The following is a 16,241-nucleotide window of genomic DNA, read 5'->3' on the forward strand; positions in this document are numbered from 1 at the left end:
TTTAGTGCTATGTCATTTCTTCAGAATGGCACGAGCAGCACGAGCTTTGCGGATGTAGTGGAAAGGACATAAAGTTAGTGCTAGACCTTAATCAGCCTTTACAAAGCACAAACAAAGTGTTTATTACATAATGAACAAAGAGTTTATCAAGAATTGTTCAGTCTTATAAATTAGGGTATTAATTAAATATTTAATTAAGTCTGAATCCTTTACATTAGACACTTTGTTGTTTTGAAGACATGGCACATTTGATTCTTTGGATGTTTTATTTTATACATTTTTTAAATATAAATCAACAAGAACAAACATAAAACAAACAAACATACACAAAGTAAAAAATAAATGAAAAACCAAAAAAGAATAAAATAAAAGAATAAAATTAGAAAGTAAGTAGATGTCGTCCAAAGAAAAGAGAAAAGAAATTCAGAAATGAGAGTCCAATTTTGTCCGATATACCAAATTTGAATGTTAAGGATATAATTTATGCTACAAGAAGAGCTGATTAAAATAGTAATTTTGTTAAAGGTAATTTGAAGTGTTTTGATGAATTAGTTTGCTTCACATTTCATTTGGATTAACATAACATCATCTATTATTTTTGGGACAATGTATATAAGATACATACATTTTTTCTACATATTTTCACCTATGTATTATTTATTAGTTAGGGCATGTAGTTGCAAGAAATTGTGGGGGTGAAGAGAATGGAGTGAGAGAGAGACATGTAACAAAGCAGCTGGGAATCTCACAACGCACAGAGCATCGCAAACCCCCTGGCGATAGTGCGGAACATGAATTATTTAAGCTAAAAAGAAAAGAAAAAAACTGAAATGACAACAAAATCAAGCAAAGCCATCTTGGTCCATACTGTATTTATTTGAAGTGGTTGCTATGTTCTTCTTGACATTTCCATGCGACTTGCGTCACTCCGGCTCACCTCCGTGTGTGTCTTCTCACCCTGTTGCCACTTTACTCTATGACACTATCCCACCTCTAAGCTGCTTCGGGGTCTGTTCCTGTGGTCCGTGGTACTCTGCAGGGCCAATATTGACTTACACCCAACACTGCGCGCTGTGTGGAGCTGCTGTGCTGTGGTCAGAGCCAGCGGAGGTGTGAGGAGTTTGTGGGAGGAAGATAAAGTGCAACTGCATCGACCACTCAGCTCATATTCAGCTCAATACAAGACAATGCAATGCACGTGTTCTGGGCCTTCACAAGATTAAACAACACATTTCCTCTCCAGCACTTTCAGGTCTTAGCAGCAATTCTTTTTAGCCTTGCTTGAAACTGCTCAGGGCTCCTCTGACCGTAGCAATTTGAATGCTCAGAAATCAGGTTGGACTAAAAAAGCAGTAAAATGTGAAATGTATAATATTCCATGCTGTCCTATAGAATTGAGTTTGTGGTTGAATGTCCAAAAATGCGACTGTTATTAGAATATTCTACCATGTTTTATGCACGTGTGCAAAACCATGTGCATATATTTGGCAAAACAATATAAAAAGTAAACTGTATGGAACAAACAGTTAAGCTGCTGAGAAGGGCTGACACTAACGATTAGGGTTGTCGGCCTATCTGACTTATCTGACTTAGTTGATTATTTCATTTACCCTAGATAATAAGGATTTATGTCCAACAGCAGAAAGGAGCAGGAATGGGGTGAGCTGAAATGTTGGCAGTTAATCATGATTAATCTTCCTTTTCACATACAAATGCATTGTTAGTACTTTCCAGACACATTTTTTATGTTGTTGTACGAACTCCCATACGGTCGTATTTTTGTGAGTGTCGTTTGGGTCGGATACATGGTCAGATCATAGAGAAACAGAAATCTTTTGAGCGACTAATCAATCGGCGGGGCATTTCTTTAGTCTACCAAGAGTTTTATCAACGCGAGACACCACAAACAAAACTACAGGCAAAACTAGTCAGTTTGTTCTCTCAACATATAGACTTTCACGCAGAAACAACTAAATTGTCAAATCTACTTCCATTTTAATCCACTCACATCCATAGAACTATGAGACATTGTATCTTCAAAGGCTTTTCCAAAAATGCATTTTATAAATTAATGCATAAAAATCACCCCTTAAAAGTTTTAAATAAAAAAAATTGGCGAAAAAAAAAAAAAAAAAAACACTCAAATTGAGTTAACTAAAACATTTAAAATTAAGATACCCAAAATCCCCTTTTGTTGAAAATATTGGGATTTGAGTGAAAAAACAATAACTAAAACATAATAATGCTTTTATGTATATATATATATATATATATATATATATATATATATATATATATATATATATATATATATATATATATATGAATGAGAGAGAGAGAGAGAGAGAGAGAGAGAGAGAGTTATTGAGTCTGTATATTTAAGATAATGATTATGTATCCACATATGACAATGACTATCTTTTACGGTTGACTATAATCGGATTGATCCCTGCCGCTCGGTCACATTTATCTCCTGTAGCTCCTTAGGTCTCCTGCAGCTCGAGAGCCACCAGTAGCTCCCCATAGGATTTAGGAATCATACATATTACGCTAAATAATTAAAATTAGCCTATTATCATTGTAAATGTTTACTTTGAATGCTAACTTTGTGCACTAATACCTTGATGTCAACCAGTGTGCCAGGGAACACCACTGTTCCTTGAGGGATTGCTGTATGCCTTGAACAAATTTGTCATATGACTTACACAGACATTTTATGAAATATTAATGACATATTTGGGCATTTTAAAGTGTCCTGACCAAACCTTTGAACCAGAAAAGAAAACAACGGTCGTATTTGCATAATCCAAAGAGCCAGACACAAAGACGCAGATATTAGTTAGATCTGTTTGCTGGTTACTGGTGTTTTGGTGGCTGGTGTGCTGTCACAGCTAATAACAATGTGGTTCAAGAAAGGTTGAAATAGGTTAACAATAGGTTTTAATGGGCATCTATCTTTCCTCCATAGCTCTCCAGGGGGAAAAGTTGCTCTATAGTGTCAGAATACATTTAAATAAATGCTAAGATTAGTATTTAGGGCTCTACTCTGACAATGTCCAAATTTAGGGCAAAAAAATAAACAACATTTCCGGTTTAGCTGTGTATACCACTGAAACGATTTGTATCTGCAATCTCAGTATGATTCATTATGATCATCATTAGTTGTTATATAAAGCACTTTGAATAACTTGTGCTCTACAAATACATGTTCCTTGCCTATTTAGCACCTTAAAATCTCAGTTGGTTTAACATGATCAGTCTTGATTAATGTTGAACACATAACAGTTCCCTATTTAAGTCAATAGAAAGTAAAATGATGTCTCCCTGTGACATGTAGGAGCTGAGTCAAAGGGAAAGAACAAGAACAAAGAATAAGGGAGTGTGCTGCTGTGGCTGCATTATTCATATGAGAGAGGCATTTTCACAGGGAACATACAACATGCATTAGGATTATAAAGAAATGCACAGTGATAATGTGCAGGAAAGAATGCGTGATGAGCAGCTCTATGTGGGCATGTTGTCATGAGAAGCCCGAGAACACAAAACAAAGCGTCTAAAGCCGGATGTCCATTGCACCATTTCTTTCATTTTTTAAGATGAATGTATGTCACACGACCTCTCCTTGAACCGACACCTTAACGTGGTGGAGGGGTTTGAGTGCCCGAATGATCCCGGGAGCTATGTTGTCGGGGGCTTCATGCCCCTGGTAGGGTCTCCCAAGGCAAACAGGTCCTAGGTGACGGGTCAGACAAAGATCGGTTCAGAAGCCCCTATGATGACAACACAAACAAGGCAGTTTACGTCGCCCGGATCGGCGTCACCGGGGCCCCATCCTGGAGCCAGGCCTGGGATGGGTGCTCCATGGCGAGCGCCTGGTGGCCGGGTCTTACCCCACGGGGCCCGGCCGGGCACAGCCCGAAAGAGCGACGTGGGGCCGCCCTCCCGTGGGCCCACCACCCGCAGGAGGATCCATAAGGGGCCGGTGAAGAGAGATCTGGGCGGCAGTCGACGGCAGGGGCCCCGGCGACCAGATCTCCAGACGCAGAGACTAACTCTGGGGACATGGAATGTCACCTCGCTGGGGGGGAAAGAGCCTGAGCTTGTGCGGGAGGTTGAGCGATACCGACTAGATATAGTCGGCCTCACCTCCACGCACAGTTTGGGCTCTGGAACCCATCTCCTCGAGAGGGGCTGGACGCTCCACTTCTCTGGTGTTGCCCGCGGGGAGAGGCGGCGGGCTGGTGTGGGCTTGCTGATAGCCCCCCAGCTCAGCCGCCACGTGTTGGAGTTCACCCCGGTGAACGAGAGAGTCGCGTCCCTCCGCCTTCGGGTGGGGGACAGGTCTCTCACTGTTGTGGCGGCCTACGGGCCGAACAGCAGTGCAGAGTACCCGGCCTTCTTGGAGTCCTTGGGAGGGGTACTGGACAGTGCACCGACCGGGGACTCCGTTGTTCTACTGGGGGACTTCAACGCCCACGTTGGCAATGACAGTGACACCTGGAGAGGGGTGATCGGGAAGAACGGCTTCGCCGATCTGAACCCGAGCGGTGTTCAGTTATTGGACTTCTGTGCTAGCCACGGATTGTCCATAACGAACACCATGTTCAAGCACAAGGGTGTCCATCAGTGCACATGGCACCAGGACACCCTAGGCCGGAGGTCAATGATCGACTTTGTTGTCGTGTCATCAGACCTCCGGCCGCGTGTCTTGGACACTTGGGTGAAGAGAGGGGCAGAGTTGTCAACCGATCACCACCTGGTGGTGAGTTGGATCCGCTGGCGGAGGAGGAAGCCGGACAGACTTGGCAGACCCAAGCGCATTGTGAGGGTCTGTTGGGAACGTCTAGTGGAGCCCTCTGTCAGTAGGGTATTCAACTCGCACCTGCGGGAGAGCTTCTCCCATGTCCCGGGGGAGGCTGGGGACATTGAGTCCGAGTGGACCATGTTCTCCGCCTCCATTGTTGATGCGGCTGCTCGGAGCTGTGGTCGCAAGGTCTCCGGTGCCTGTCGTGGCGGCAACCCCCGAACCCGGTGGTGGACACCGGAAGTAAGGGATGCCGTCAGACTGAAGAAGGAGGCCTATCAGGCCACTCTGGCTTGTAGGTCTCCGGAGGTCATCGACGGGTATCGGCAGGCCAAGCGAGCCGCGGCTCGTGCTGTCGCAGAGGCAAAAACCCGGGCCTGGGAGGAGTTCGGGGAGGCCATGGAGGAGGACTATCGGTCGGCACCAAGGAAATTCTGGCAAACCGTCCGGCGCCTCAGGAGGGGGAAGCAGTGTCTCACCAACACCGTTTACGGTGCGGGTGGAGGCCTGCTGACCTCGACTGGGGATGTCGTCGGACGGTGGAAGGAATACTTTGAGGATCTCCTTAATCCCTCAGTCACGTCTTCCGAAGAGGAAGTAGAGACCGGGGACTCGGAGGCTGGCTCATCCATCACCCAAGCTGAAGTCACTGAGGTTGTTCGCAAACTCCTCGGTGGCAGGGCTCCGGGGGTGGATGAGATCCCTGAGTACCTAAAGTATCTGGATGTTGTAGGACTGTCTTGGTTGACACGTCTCTGCAACATCGCGTGGCGTTCGGGGACCGTGCCTCTGGACTGGCAGACCGGGGTGGTGGTCCCTCTGTTCAAGAAGGGGGACCGGAGGGTGTGTTCCAACTACAGAGGGATCACACTCCTCAGCCTCCCGGGTAAGGTCTATTCCAAGGTACTGGAGAGGAGAATCCGACCGATAGTCGAACCTCAGATTCAGGAGGAGCAGAGTGGTTTTCGTCCCGGCCGTGGAACACTGGACCAGCTCTATACCCTCCATCGGGTGCTCGAGGGTTCATGGGAGTTTGCCCAACCAGTCCACATGTGCTTTGTGGATCTGGAGAAGGCTTTCGACCGTGTCCCTCGGGGTGTCCTTTGGGGGGTGCTCCGGGAGTACGGGGTCCGGGGCCCTTTGCTCAGGGCTGTCCGGTCCCTGTATGACCGGAGCAGGAGCTGTGTTCGCATTGCCGGCAGTAAGTCAGACCTGTTCCCAGTGCATGTTGGACTCCGCCAGGGCTGCCCTTTGTCACCGGTTCTGTTCATAATTTTTATGGACAGAATTTCTAGGCGCAGTCAGGGGTCGGAGGGTGTCCGGTTTGGGGACCACAGGATCTCATCTCTGCTTTTTGCAGACGATGTTGTCCTGATGGCTCCATCAAACTCGGACCTGCAACATGCACTGGGACGGTTTGCAGCCGAGTGTGAAGCGGCTGGGATGAGAATCAGCTCCTCCAAATCCGAGGCCATGGTTCTCGACCGGAAAAAGGTGGCTTGCCCTCTCCAGGTGGGTGGGGAGTCCTTGCCCCAAGTGGAGGAGTTCAAGTATCTCGGGGTCTTGTTCACGAGTGAGGGAAGGATGGAGCGTGAGATCGACAGGCGGATCGATGCAGCGGCTGCAGTGATGTAGTCGCTGCATCGGACCGTTGTGGTGAAGAAGGAGCTGAGCCGAAAGGCAAAGCTCTCTATTTACCGGTTGGTCTACGTTCCTACCCTCACCTATGGTCCGAAAGAACAAGATCGCGGATACAAGCGGTCGAAAATGAGTTTCCTCCGCCGTGTGGCTGGGCGCTCCCTTAGAGATAAGGTGAGGAGCTCGGCCACACGGGGGGAGCTCGGAGTAGAGCCGCTGCTCCTCCACGTCGAGAGGAGCCAGCTGATGTGGCTCGGGCATCTGTTCCGGATGCCTCCTGGGCGCCTCCCTCGGGAGGTGTTTCAGGCATGTCCCACCGGGAAGAGGCCCCGGGGAAGACCCAGGACACGCTAGAGAGACTATGTCTCTCGGCTGGCCTGGGAACGCCTCGGGATCCCCCCGGAGGAGTTAGAGGAAGTGTCTTGGGAGAAGGAGGTCTGGGAGTCCCTGCTCAGACTGCTGCCCCCGCGACCCGGCCCCGGATAAAGCGGCAGAAGATGGATGGATGGATGGTATGTCACACGACAAGATGAGGGAGGTGCATTCACGATACAATTTTCATCAGAATCAGGATTCGTTTGCCTGGCTGGTTCAGTTTGTTTAGGTAATTGTGAATGCGAAATCTGCTGCTCACAGTGAGCGTGCACATGTGGAGCAGGTTGTGCACATGTGGAGCAGGTTGTGCACATGCGGAGCAGGTTGTGCACATGCGGAGCAGGTTGTGCACATGCGGAGCAGGTTGTGCACATGCTGAGCAGGTTGTGCACATGCGGAGCAGGTTGTGCACATGCGGAGCAGGTTGTGCACATGTGGAGCAGGTTGTGCACACGTTGGGCAGGTTGTGCACATGTGGGGCAGATTATATAAGATAACCTTTATTTGTTGTGCACATGTTGGGGAGGATGTGCACATGTGGGCAAGTTGTGCACATATTGGCATGTTATGCACACATTGGGCATGTTGTGGACACATGGGGAAGGTTGTGCCCTCATGGGAAGGTTGTGCCCTCATGGGGAAGGTTGTGCCCTCATGGGCAGGTTGTTGGGTGAAGCCGCAAGAGCCAAAACATGAATCCAAACACTGCTAAAGTCCCGCTTCAAGTTCGTTTCTGTTTAAGTTTGATCAGGCAGTGCTCTGGGTCTCTTCTTTGTCATTCCGTGTACACAGCACCTCTAGAGGTGAAGAGTAGTGGTGCCTTCCTGCACATTTGGTTTTAAGAACTGGACCAGCACAGAGAAAGAGGCAATGTTGCAATTTTGGTGCCCAATCTATGTGAATGCAACCTAAGACGTAAGACGAAACAACGTCACACTGTGCAATGGTTCCTACTATCAGCTGTTTTGAGTGAATATCAAGTTCTAGGCTCCATGTGGGAAATTTACAAGAATGTACTGATTAGCAGGGGCTAGCGCTACAAGCTACAAAATGAAAGAGGCCTCATTATGGCTGAATCCTCCTGCTGTTACTTTAAGGAGCGGTTGTGTTTACATATTTGTCAGACATAGATTGTGGCCATACCTGATTGCCAAAGCCCGATCCCGACCCGTTTTTGAAAGCTAAGCAGGACAGGGTCTGGTTAGCACTTGGATGGGAGACTGCTGGAACACCAGGTGCCATTGTGGGGCGCTAGAGGAAATAATAATGTCATAATGTCCTTAGGCAAGACACTTCACACACATTGCCTTATAGACGTGGACTCAATCTGGGACCAAGACAAAATATCAGACAGGTTTGATATAAATCACAGCTTTATTTAAATCGTACAATGTTTAATCTTTGTTTCTGTCTCACTGTGAGAATTACAACCCATGATTTTGAGCTGTGATTCAAGATTTTCCCTAAGCTCAGAAATCCTTCATCGCAGACGGCCAACATTTTGCACCTGCCTTTAAAGAGATAAGTGAGATAGAGATGAGATAAGGAGAGGGTTGAACTGATCAACAGACCATAGTGGAAAAAGATAAATGAAACAAAAAAATCACGATGAATTGAAAAGTACATATATGGATTAAAGGTGCACAATGTAACTTTCCTGGTCCACTTGTCTTCTTGGAGATGTAATTGCGTTGCTTGGAATGTTCCTCAAGATGGCATTGTTGTGGAACATTCCAGGCACGGCAATTTACATTTTAAGTGTAATGTACACTTGAATTAAAACCCTAACCCAAATGGTCTGCCTCCATATGAACGGTTCTTCATCTGCCTGGAAGAACTGGGGTCCAGCTCCACTGTCTATCTCAGCCCGTTCCGTCTGAGGGAGTCGGATCTCTCCTTCACAGTGGAACTCCTCCAGGATTCTACTTTTTCCCCAAGGAGAGAAGGAGGGTCTAAGGACAGGGGTCTTTGGGACATTTGTCTAAGGACACGGGACATTGCCAAGTCCCTATGAACATTGTTTAATCTGTTTTTCACTGTCGCCCTCTGAGGCAACTGGTGTTGTGATTTTGTGTTTTTACTAAAAAATTAATTGAATTGTATTCTAAGTCACCTCTGACAGATCTCTCAAGTGTAACATGGCCTGGCGTAGTTGCCTTCTTGTTTCCATGGAGATAGACATTGCCATAATGTGAAAGATTTGTCTGGCCCTCCGAGACAACTGCTGTTGTGATTTTGGGCGTTTGAATTGAATTGAATTTCTTGCAAAACAATGACATCTCCATGGAGACAAGCATTTGGCAGACCCTCCACCAGAAATGTTGCTCAGTGCGCATTGAAAAAAAAAAAGCATCCACATTATCAGTTAATTGCAGCAGTAAAGTTGTCCATCTTTGCTTCCAAGAATAAAGTTGTCAGATCCCAGCTTCAAAAATGCCTTATTTCACACATTTTTCTTATTGCCAGGTGAGACTCTGCTTAGCACTAAAGGAAAAACAGTGAAAGGAAATGTAGAAAGGTAAATGAGTAATTCCTTGAGCTACTTTCAATTTGCATTAAATCCATTTACAAAAGTAATAGCTAATGGTTAATATACAGTATTTAATTTTTTTTTTTCAACATTCTATATTAATGTTTTATAAGAAGGTAAAGTTTTCAATTATTTATCCAAAATCTAATTTGCTTTACTCTTTTTTGATGTATATGCTTGTATTCTTAAACTGCTGCAGAGACTCTCTGCCCTCCCTCTGTGTCTCTGTGTATTTATCAAACTTGGTAATTATTTGCTCAGGTTTAGGAAAATCTCATTCATAACTCACTTTGCAGTGTCCTTACATGGGGAAATTGAGGAGGTGTGACGCAGGTTTCTGCTCCAGGTGTAAGGAGGAAAGAATCTGCTGGAGTGTGTGCGGAGGGTTTTATAAATCTGAATATTTTTCTTCCAACGTGAAGTTTGGGTTTTGTCCTCAAGTACTCTTTTAGTCAGAGTTCCACGTACATTTTTTATAAATGAGACCACAGGCCTTTATATACTTTAGAACTAGTTTCAAAACCACATGGTGATCTCAAAGAATCTACAATCATTTTGTGTTGGAAATTACATTCTAAATTGTCCAGATCCTTTTTATAATCACTGTGGTATCTAATAATGGTATTGAGTCTTTTCCTTAGTTTGAAATGTTTCTATCGTGCCCATAGTATTCCCCAGTCGCCTCACACCACTCATCACCTCACCACACTGTACACCGACTCCTACTGTCATTGTATCCCCCTCATGCCCCAGCGGGACGTCCTGTGTGTCCTTCACACTCTGGGCCTGGAGAGGTGTGAGAGGAGTAGGTAGGAACAAGTGTCTACAGCCCACTCATCGCCTCTCCCTGGATCAATATCAGGCTATTAGCGCTTGGCCCGCTTACAGACATTGACTTCTGCACTCATGGGTTATTCATATCAGCCCTATACGCACTCTCACAACCCAGAGCAAAGCATTACGGGTACACAGCAGCTATTTCACGAAGCAAAGAACAAAGCAGGACAGGATTACTACAGTGCGGGTTGTTAAAATTGGTGGACGGGTGAAGGTGAGGCAGAGATTTTCAACACTGTGGCTGTGAAATTAAAGTATCACAAAACAGAACAGAAAAGAAAGTGGAAAACTTGTGCATGAGGTGAAAAAGGTTTCTGTTCACTCTTGCGGGACACAATGTAAAAATCGATCCTGGCTCAATAACCAATTAGGGCTGGGCGATATTGACAAAATGAATATCTCGATCTTTTTTGGGAGTATCCCGATAACGATATAATGTCAATTCAAAAGAACTGTTCACTATCATTTCATATTCCATATACTGTCCAAGTAATTCTTGAAAAAAAATTAATGCTCTGCTGGCACTGACAATTTCATAAATGTCCCTCCCCACTCTTTACCCTCTATGCTTATTTTCTTGTCAAAAAAAGCTTGTCATAAGAATGTTGTGTACGGTGCATAACTCTCGCTGAGCTGCAAAATGGTCAAGCAGTCGTTTTTAGAAATCAAGACATTTCGACTTACATCCAACTGTCATTGTCCTTTTTGTGGCCCAAAGCCTTTATTTAACGGAGCAGCTGTAGCATGATTGGGGTGAGAGGGTAAAGACATTCGGCAAATGGTTGAGGCCGTGAATTGACCCCACGTTGCCGCAGTGGTCGTAACCACACATGTGCAACAGACTTATCCACTGCACCACTAACGAAGCACCCAGTAACTTTCAATCAGATGGAAAGAAAGAAAAACCCTTCTTTAAATAGGAATGGTTGTCTGGGATACAATCTTCCTTCAGTCCACAATAGCCTCATAACACTAAATCAAAACAAAAAATCAAATACTGAAGTACTTGACCTCAAAATGCCTTAATGACCAAGCTGTGAGATCAGACTTGAAAACAAGGGCAGGGCATCATAACCGACAAATGCACAATGGAAAAAAAAAATCACATCTGGACTCAATTTGAAAATGGACAAACCCAACAAACAATGGACAAAATGGGACTTTTATGTTGGATTTACAATGATTTGACCCTTCTTTTCTTTGGATGCCACCGTCTTATTTTCTCATTTGACTCTTTACTTATCTTCTGTTCTATCGGGTCCTGCTCTGTTTTTTGTTTTATTTTACGTTTGTTTAAAGTTGTCATTTTATTTTTCATTTCATTTCATGTTGTAATTTCTATGTTCTTGACGAAGATTTAAAAAAATAAAAGTACAAAAAAATAAAGAAAACAAGGGCAGGGCAAGTGTCAGTTATTATTCCTCCAGTCGGGGTTGGACTTTAGAATAGAAGTCCAAAGCAGATGATTTCTTTTAGGCAAGGCAAGTTTATTTGTAGAGGACATTTCATACACAAGGCAATTCACAACAGGAAAAATGCATTAAAATCATAATTAAAACCTTTTCTACAGGGGACGACTCTTGTACAAATTAAATATTAGCAGAACATGCTAGGTAATGTAGTGTCTCTGTAGATTGTCTGTTCAAATAAAGACTAATGAAACTATTACATAAACTTAACTTTGTTATTAAAATTGCAAAACGATGGGCAGAAAGGAACAATTAGAGAAATACAAACACATTATCGTGACTTGATTTAACTTGATATAAAACATTTTCTTCCATCTTGAGAGCTCATTTCACTTAAAGTGCCAGTTGCGCCACTCACAAGGTTTAGATTAGCACAATAACTCACTCGTGAACACTCCACTTTCCTTGTAACCTGCATTGAAGTGGGAGGTCACCGTGTCCCTCTGCAGAAGCCAGACTAGAGCATGTGTGTGCGCTGCGGCGAGTTCACAGACTGTAACACTGCTGCCCATTTACTCTGTGATTTCTGGCCTGTGTCGCCCCAGTAAATGGACTTTTAATGCATCTTTTAATTAGCTTTTCTATCCACATTTTACAGGCTGTTACTGTCTCCTGACCTCCACCAATATGAGTCTACACTGATGACTGGGGCCAAACTTGAATGTCTTGAATGGAAATGTGTTGTGACTAATGTTGAAAATGTGAAATGGTGCACTGTGTAACTTTCCCGTGGGAGGTTCTGCCTTTGCTTTCTAAGGAGTTTCTATTGAATGTTCCACAGACACTTTAGTTTATGGACCACATATTAATTGCTAACTATGTGGAAATTGGTATGTTAGCTGATTGTCCCAGAAGGAAATTTGTTTCCACAGACAACACCATAAACATACAGCAACAACAGCAACAACAACAACAACAGCAGAAACAACAACAACAACAACAGAAACAACAACAACAACAACAACAACAAAGGTGAGAGGACTTTCCACAGATCTGACCTGGAACTTGGCCTGGTGGCATCACTTGCCTGTTTCCAGGGAGATTGACTAGTGTAATGCCATAACGTGAAACATTCTGGGTAAAGCAATACCAACTCCACAAAGACAAGCAGGTGACAAAACCTAAACTAAAAAACACATGATTTGGTTGTAAATTAAAAAAAGAAAGATCAAATAACTGTATCAAAACTGCCAATCTGAACCAATGAAGTTCAGCTGTCTTAGCCATTTGCATTAGTGGCTTAAATCATGTATGGTCAGGATGACAAGGCCTCAACCTGCCCAGCACTCTATTGCCCCTATTCAACTGGGAAAGGAATCAGAAATCGCTTATGGTCAGGCCAGTTAGGAACAGAAATAAAAACCTAGAGTTTCAGCTACGCTGCCCTTGGAGCAACTGTGCTGGGGAAGTATGGCAGCTCGAGCACTATCCTCTGCTTCTGACTATCTTTCTTTATGGAGATAAGTTTGTTATCTTAAGTTCGGGAGCAGGACCACGCCCCTTCCTGCGGCTACACTACTTAATCATCCAGATCACACACACCTGTGTTCGTGATTTTCGTGCACACGCTCCATGGCGGCAGGAGCCGCGCTCGAAAACACACTCGTTCCCGACCTTTCTATGGATCAACTCGACCTCGTTCCTTTCGATGCATCGGCCCAGCACAGGCGAGCCACACCGGGCCATCCTCCACTGGTGTCCCACTAGGTCCGGTCCGGTCCCATCAGCTGTTCTCACAGGCTCAGCTCTCGCTCACGGCCAGGCTCCCGTCAGCAGACCGGCGTCCCACCTCGCATCACTTCTGCTAGTCCGGTATTGAGATCGCCGTGCGTCCTGCGCCCTCCTCCCAGCGCTCCGGTCTTTCCAGCGCCCGCGTCATCCCAGCCTCATCCCGCGGCCTCGCTCGTTAAGCGCCCACCGCACGCGCTCGTCATTTCTCTCTACATTGACCGTCCGCGTGGACGGCGGCAGGTCTCCAGACCACGGCACCGTCATCAAATCATGATGTTTTAAACTTCTCTTTTGCGCTCACAATTCCCGTTAACTCTCGTTCCACTGCGGAGCGCGCTCTGCCCCGCCCACTTTCGCGGGCAGGAGCGGCTCCTCCAGGTAAAGTATCCTCACCCTCGTCTCCTTCCTCCTCCGTCGTTTCCTTCCTCCTCCGTTGTCTCCTTCCTTCCGCACCGAGCTGCCCATCACACCAGCCTTGGAACCAGACTCTCACCTCTTTCAAGCATTAATTCACCTTACTCGCTCACCCCTCCCGCATCGCTCAAAATAACAATAAATAAATACATACAACGTATGTATGTTTATTATAAAATAATGAAAACGTATATTTAAAAAAAAAAAAAAAAAAAAAAACTTACCCTGCCATCTCTCCCCCTCCTCTCCTTCCCCATCGTTAATCTTCTGGCACCGTGTCGCCAAGTTACATAGTTGTATCGCGTTGCCACGTTCCGGCAGGTTCTGCGTTTTATCCTCCGACACTGCGTTGCCAGGTTCTGCGTTTTATCTTCTGGCACTGCGTTGCCAGGTTCTGCGTTTTATCCTCTAGCACTGCGTGGCCAGGTTCCTGCGGTTTATCCTCTTGCACTGCGTCGCCAGGTTCCTGCGTTTTATCCTCTGGCACTGCGTCGCCAGGTTCCTGCGTTTTATCCTCTAGCACTGCGTCGCCAGGTTCCTGCGTTTTGCGTCGCCAGGTTCCTGCGTTTTATCCTCTGGCACTGCGTCGCCAGGTTCCTGCGTTTTATCCTCTGGCACTGCGTCGCCAGGTTCCTGCGTTTTATCCTCTGGCACTGCGTCGCCAGGTTCCTGCGTTTTATCCTCTGGCTACGTCGCCAGGTTCCTGCGGTTTACCCTCGAACACTGCGTTGCCAAGTTCTAGTGTTTTTATCCTCCATCTCTGCGTTGCCAGGTTCCAGCATTTCATCCAGTTACTGCATTTCGGTCTGACTCAAAGTTGCCAGCTTATAGCTTCGGTTACAGTCTTTACCAGGTTCTAACGTTTCCATCCTTGGGCACCGCGTTGCCACGTTCCCGCATTTTATCCTCGGGCGTTCCGTCATTTTATCCTCGGGCGTTCCGTCATTTTATCCTCGGGCGTTCCGGCATTTTATCTTCGGGCACCGCGTATCCTCAGGCACCACGTTGCCACGTTACGGCATTAAATCCTCGGGCACTGCGTTGCCACGTTCCGGCATTTTATTCTCTGGCACCGCGTCGTCACGTTCCGGCATTTTATCCTCGGGCACCGCATTGCCACGTTCCGGCACTTTATCCTCGGGCGTTCCAGCATTTCATCCTCTGGCACCGCGTTGTCACGTTCCGGCATTTCATCCTCGGACACCGCGTCGCCAGGTTCCGGCGTTTCATCTCTGGCTTTACGTCGCCAGATTCCAGCGTTTCATCTCTGGCTTTACGTCGCCAGGTTCCAGCGTTTCATCTCTGGCTTTACGTCGCCAGATTCCAGCGTTTCATCTCTGGCTTTACGTCGCCAGGTTCCAGCGTTTCATCTCTGGCTTTACGTCGCCAGGTTCTAGCGTTTCATCTCTGGCTTTACGTCGCCAGGTTCTAGCGTTTTATCCTCTGGCTTTACGTCGCCAGGTTCCAGCCTCATTCCTTCCATTCCTTTTCCTCCCGTCCTTTACCCTCGCTCTCGCTCACCCGCGCTCTCTTTCTCCCCCTTCCTCCTTCTCCCTCCCTCTCGCCGGTTTCATGCCAGGTCCCGCTCTTATCCAGCGAAAGGTTGCAATTTTCTCTTCCTGGATCACTAGGCCTCACTTTTTCTCATTTATTTCTAAATTAAACCAAATCCGAACAAGTGTCTCTTCTTCATGCCCCCTCTTTCATGCTCGCTCTCTACCCCCTCATGCTCTCTCCCCCAGGCACCGGGATGCCAGATCTCCTCCTCGTCCTCCCCCTAACCATGAACTCTACCTTTACTAAATATTTCTCCCTCAGGCACTGGGATGCCAGACCTCCTTTTCGCCCTTCTCCCTAACAATGAACACTACCTTTTACTAAACATCTCTACCTCATGCCCTCTCTTATGCTCCCCCTGACACCGGGATGCCAGGTCTTTCTATTCCCTCCATTTCCAAACCCCTCCCCCTCGGCACCGGGATGCCAGATCTCCCCCCCCCCCCTCTGTCTCTCATGCTCTCCTGACACCGGGTTGCCAGGTCTCTTATTTCCCCCTTTTCTAACCCCCCCTCGGCACCGGGATGCCAGGTCGACTTTCTTTCCCCCCTTCTCCCCTCGGCACCGGGATGCCAGGTCTACTTTCTTTCCCCCTTCGGCACCGGGATGCCAGGTCTACTTTCTTTCCCCCCTCGGCACCGGGATGCCAGGTCTACTTTCTTTCCCCCCTCGGCACCGGGATGCCAGGTCTACTTTCTTTCCCCCCTCGGCACCAGGATGCCAGGTCGACTGTCTTTCTCCCCTCGGCACCGGGTTGCCAGGTCTACTTTATTTCCCCCCTCGGCACCGGGATGCCAGGTCTACTTTATTTCCCCCCTCGGCACCGGGATGCCAGGTCAACTTTCTGGTCAACCCCCCCCTTTTCCCCCCGGCACCGGGATGCCAT

The 16,241-nt window shown here is 46.7% G+C and overlaps 1 protein-coding gene across 1 annotated transcript in view; it reads right to left on the bottom strand.

Moving 5' to 3' along the window:
- Window positions 1-16,241, bottom strand: part of gask1a (golgi associated kinase 1A) — a 109,545-nt gene that overhangs the window by 6,251 nt on the left and 87,053 nt on the right. The window lies entirely within an intron of this gene.

This window comes from Eucyclogobius newberryi, unplaced genomic scaffold, assembly GCF_026437365.1.
Source record: "Eucyclogobius newberryi isolate DKJ021-1_F unplaced genomic scaffold, fEucNew1.0.hap1 SCAF_3, whole genome shotgun sequence".
Classification (NCBI taxonomy): Eukaryota; Metazoa; Chordata; class Actinopteri; order Gobiiformes; family Gobiidae; genus Eucyclogobius; species Eucyclogobius newberryi.